This window comes from Mustela nigripes, chromosome 13 (genome assembly GCF_022355385.1).
Source record: "Mustela nigripes isolate SB6536 chromosome 13, MUSNIG.SB6536, whole genome shotgun sequence".
NCBI classification, from domain to species: domain Eukaryota; kingdom Metazoa; phylum Chordata; class Mammalia; order Carnivora; family Mustelidae; genus Mustela; species Mustela nigripes.
Window position 1 is genome coordinate 87,975,544 of NC_081569.1, and position 6,092 is coordinate 87,981,635.

Below are 6,092 nucleotides of genomic sequence, written 5' to 3' on the forward strand. Positions count from 1 at the left end.
ATATTTAATTTTAAAATTATAATGATAAAAACAATTTATATACACAAACAAGGCAGACCAGAAATACTTAGTGAACTTTGTTCAGTGGTGGAAATGTTCTGTACATGTGCTGTTCAGTGTGCGAATCATTAGCCAGTGTGGCTATGGTCACTTGCAAGGAGTAACTCAACTTTACATTTTATTGAATTTTTGTTCATTTAAATTTAAGCCTAGATAGCATCATGTGTCTAGTGGCTACTCTAATGTAAACGGCTTATTTCTGTTTATATTAGATCTAAAATGTTACATGTGCCTATGGATTTTCCCAAACCCAGTGTCTGCAGCTTATGAATAGAGCCATGTATTATGTATCTTTTTAAAAGTAAGGGACTTGGAAACTTGATGTGGAATATTTGACAAATAAATCTCATCAACCACGTTTTTCACAAATGCTTTATGAACATGTTGCAAATTATTCCCAGTCTTATGTGTTTAGGAACATATGTGCTTCCATAGGATCCTCCTTAGAAGTGATAGAAAAAAAAAATCTATCAACATGATAATCTGGGGCACCTGGGTGGCTCAGTCAGTTAAGCATCTGCCTTCATCTCAGGTCGTGATCTCAGGGTCCTAGGATCAAGTTCCCCACAGGGCTTCCTGCTCAACAGGGAACAAGACTCTCCCTCTTCTGCTCCTCCTGCTTATGGCTTCTCACTCTCTGTCAAATAAATAAAATCTTTTAAAAAGAACAAACCATGATAATCCTGAAATTTAGGCTAGCTGCAAAAAAACCTCCAGATAAACATTAGTGTATAATTTGCATAAAGCAGAGCCCAGAAAGCCTATCTTTGATAGTCTGCTTGAGAATTTTATATCGACTCAGTGTAAATTCGATGAGCAACTGAGCTCTATATGATCACAGAGCCAAAACTGCTGTGATCACATGGAACACCTCGTTAGTTTCTGCACCAGGATATGATGGAAGAGCCCACACACTCGAAAAGAAGGACGGGTCTTAGGGGAAATACGGTACTCCTCTTGTCAGGCTTGTAATTGTATTTAACAGTGTTGACTAATGATCTCAGACGGTGACAGTTAATTATCTGAAGTGATTTTAAGTAGCGTGCTTTGAATAATTAGTTTCCTTAAATGATAAGCAACAACATTCAAAGCTCCCTCTTCTGATGAATCTTGCAAGTGATTCCTGAAAACTAAAAGAAAGCATAGTATTTGTCAGTAGATAATAGAACTTTGTATGTGGCTCTGTGGACCACTGTTTGCATTTCTGTGAGTTTCTCCTTGTATCTTGAAGAGATGTCAAAATAATTATTTGCATGCTGCAACATGGCCACCATGGGATTCTATCCTAAATTAAGAAAACATCCATATTAAAAGCAAAACAAACAAATAAAAAATAAAATGAAGACATGTAAAAAAGCAAAACAATTTTTATTAGAAAACATAATTTTTTTTTTATAAATTCAAGGTGAGGAAGGATTTCTTATACAAGCCATAAAAGTGCCAACCATTAAATAGTAAACATGATTGACAAATTCTACATTACATTAAGAATAAAGCATATTGAAAGACATGACGAAGGAAGTAAAACAACAAGCCACAATCTTGGAGCTCTTTTTCATACATGTAGCCATCAGATAATTATTATTTACAATATATAAGAAAGTACAAATCCATTATAAAATAAGCCATTAGAAAAATGAGCAAAACAGAGTAATAAGCCTATTGTAGAAGAGCATATAGGAAAATAAACAAAATAAATGATTTTCAACTCCATTAGTAATTAGGAAAATGCTAATGAAAGCACTAGGGGCATAGCATTTTATGTAATCTTGAATGGCTAAAATTAGTAAGAGCTTCTGAAGCATGTGAATGAGAGAAAACTCATATAATAATATTGGCATCTAGTTGGTACAGCTATCCTGGAAAGCAATTAGGAATTATCTTGTGAAGCTGAATATAGTCATTGGTATGTTCCAACAACTTTACTCTTAGGATTATAATGCAGATATATTCTTGCATAGGCATACCAGGGAATATATGCAAAAACGTTCACAATTAATAATAACTATATCAGCCAAAATCAGGAATGACTCAAATTATTTTGATAGAATGCACACAATGGGATGTTCTACAATGAAAATTCAGTGAAAAAATGACCTGCAATAATTTAGATGTAGTTAAAAAATACATCAAGTGAATTTGTTTTCTGAAGATGTCATAAGCATTCCTCTTTTTTTTTTTTTTTTTTTTTAAGATTTTATTTGAGGGGCGCCTGGGTGGCTCAGTCAGTTAAGTGGCTGCCTTAGGCTCAGGTCATGATCCCAGGGTCCTGGAATGAAGCCATGATAGGGCTCCTTCCTCTACAAGGAGCCAGCTTCTTCTTCTCTCTCTGTCTGCGCCCCCCCAACTTGTGCTCTCTGTCAAATTAATTAAATCTTAAAAAAAAAAAAAAAAGATTTTTTTTTGAGAGAGGTGGAAAGAGCCAGCTGGAGAGTATGATTTGGGGGAGGGGCAGAGGAAGAGGAAGAAGTAGAGTCCCTGCTGAGCACAGAAGCTGTCTGGGACCTGGGGTCATGACCAGAGCCTAAGCCACATGTTTAACTTGACTGAGCCATCCATGTGCCGCAGCATTCCTTTTTTCTTAAATAAAAATCATAAAAATCCCAAATTAAACAGTCTGTTTTTAGTAATTAATATATAGTCTTAAAAAAAACAGTAAAATGATATTCTCAAATCGCAAAAATGATGAGAATTGAGATGTGCGCAAAAGTACTGGGTGGAGCCATTATTGTTCATCTTTAATTCTTTGGGATTTGTGGTTACAGATCTATATTTGATAACTAATAATATATGTTAATTAAATGTTTATATTTTGCAAGTATTACATTAAAAATTATAGTCAGTAAAACTTGGTGTATTTAAAACATTCCATTGTTGGATCTAGGGCTGATTTATTTTGTGTTTTTGTTTTGTTTCTGCCAAATTTTTATTTAAATTCTAGTTAATTAACATATTGTGTAATATTGGTTTCAGGAGTAGAATTTAGTGATTGATTCATCTTACATATAACACCCAATATTCAACATAAAACGTGCCTTCATTACTACCCATCACTGATTTACAGGCTTGATTTGTTTTACCACTGGATTTGCTAAAACACTTACACAGTGTACAGGTGTTTTCTGAAAACAAGTCATCTTCATTCCTTTATGTTGATGATTTTCTGAGAGAAACTATATTTCATTCCTTAATTATTAGGATATCTGAAGATTTAATATATATATGTATATGATATTAACATTAAATATTTATGGTAGTTTCTATCACATAGATTCATTTTATTTAACCACATTTTGGTCCTTTTCACTGTAGTTAATATCCCAGAAAAATAGTCTTAGCAATTTTTAGCCTAATCGTAACTGTTCACTGATTTCAGAGAAATGCTAAAAAGCCATCTCTGTTAATTTTCTAGGTAAGTGGCACCATCTGTATAACTGAGTTCTAAATGCCTGGACCTAAAACAGAAATATAGGTGAGGGGGTGGTACATTATTTTGTGATAAAGTGATGTGAGTTTTACATTTTGTTTCTTTTTCTTTTTTTCCATAATTTTGAATAGCTTGCTGTTCCAGGCTTGCTTACGTATATATTTTTGCTAATCATCCAGCTGATATTTCTAGAATAGTGTCAGGCAAATGAAAGATTGAGGCATTATCGATAGAAAAAAAATAGTTTGCTTTAATGGTACTTTAATATTTAAAAATTACCATGTAGTTTACTATATAAAGAACCATTGCATGATTTCTTTTTTAGATACAAATTATACTCAAGGAATTTTTTTGCCTCCTTTTAAGTATTTCAGAGTGATGGTTTACTACTTTTCAAAATGGAAAACATTTTAGTGTAACAAACAACTAGGAAAAGAATTATTGTGATAAGTGACTATGCATAAAACTGGATGTTTAAGAATTCCACTTTCTTAAAAATTTGGTTAAAAACTTGTAGAATGGTGAAGTTATTAGATGTAATTTTTACAGCATACTATTTCAATTATTATATTTTTATGAAAGAAAATAATATACACAAGATTTCTAAACTATACATTTTTACTAGTCCCATCACTAAAAATGTCATTAGAATTGGTTTAAAATAATTTGACATTTCTGCTTTGTGTAAAATAGATTTAAACATTGGGCCTTATCTAGGTGATAGGAAACTGCCCATTCTCATTTTCTTTGTCCTTCCATTTTATGATTTGAATTTCAGCTAGCTAAATATTTTTGAGATGAATATTGTATACAATAAAATGATTTTTCTAGGCTGAACCAACTAGGTTATTTACAGCTCCGGGAATAGTTTGCAAAATAATATTGCTATTGTTGCCTTGTGCTTTCCTATTTGCTGTTTTTATTTTTATATTAGTGAAAGTACATTCGACACTAGAGCTTTATAAAAATAAAAATCATGCCTCCAGCAAAAGCATACTTTTTGTACGTTAGCACCATGAAAAACATTCTACCAATAAAATCTGATGTTTGTGTTGAGCTGTTAAAAGGATTTGATATTCAGAGAGTGCATTAGAAAATGCATGAGTCAAATCAGATGAACACAAAACTTCACCTAAATCAAATCTATTTCATCTTTATGTATTAATATTCATTGAATTAGTATATCAGACAAATGAACTTAATCACCAGTTGGCATATATTATTTTGATATTTGTTATATTTTAAAAGTCTACATATTTATTATTTATTAGATGTCTTACCTGATTATATTAGTTAAAATGCTGTTTAATTTCTATAGCCTTATTTTATAGACATCACACCCAATAATCATTAAAAAACTGTTCCAAATATTTTATTGATTGACCTAGTGAGTTGTAACTTCATTTGATGAAGCACTAGCCTAGATGCATTTCTTCCAAAAAGTACTATCTGTAATTTCTAGTTACTGCCTGTATATTATTATACAAAAACTTCATTTCGTTAATGTTTTTCTCATCAGGTAGGCATAATTATCTGCAGTTTACCATGGAAAACTTTAGGGCAAACAGATCAGGAGATTTATCTCTGAACTTAAGTGAAGTAAAGGAGAATACACACTTAAATGGATTTACCTACTAACTCGCTTTGTGGTCTTTTTATTTTTAAAAATATTTTTATTATTTTGTTTTGAGAGAGAGAGAATGTGTGCAGGCAAGAGTAGGGATGGGGAAAGGGAGAGAGAGAATCTTAAGCAGAATCCACGATCAGATCAGTATGGAGTCCCATGTGGGGCTCAGTCTCACAATCCTGAAATCATGACTTGCGCTCCAGAGTTGGAAGCTTAACTGAGTGAGCCATCCAGGCACCCCTTTGTCGTCTTTTTTAATATGGCTTTTAATTGACTTACAGATTTCATAAGCATTTAATAAGAAATGGAATTCAATGTGTCATATTACTTTAAGGTTTAATGTTTGCTGCATTTTTTAAAGGTAAAATAACACGCTACTCATTTAACGAATACCGCAGTAGAGGGTTGCCATCTGTATGAATCTCCAGGCCTGCCATTACAAAGTGCCATAGATGGGTTGGCTTCAGTAAGGGAATTTACTTCCTTATGTTTCTGGAGGCTGGAAATCCAAGATCAAAGTGTCAGCAGCATTGGTTTTTCCTGAAAGCTTCTCTCCTCAGCTTATAAATGGCTGGCTTCTCCTCATGTCATCATGTGGTATTCTCCCAGATCATATTCATGTTCTAAACGTCTCCTCTTATAAGAGCAACAGTTATATTAGATTGGCATCCCCTCTAATGATCTCATTTAGTCTTAGTTACCTCTTTAAGGATGCTAACTCCAGGTATAGTCCGATTCTGAGGTAATGGGGGTTAGGACGTCAACATAGAAAATTTGGAGTTACACAGTTCACCTCTTAATACCATCAGAGTTTCTGGCTTTTGCTTTCTAGGTTGTGTTTGCTCTGCTGTGTGTATTAATTATAACAAAAATACATTATGACTTTGCAATCTGAGAAAGAAATATTTTTAAAAGGAATTTAGTAAATATATATCAAGTAGCCAAATAGCATGTCACCACATTTGTGTGAAAATATGT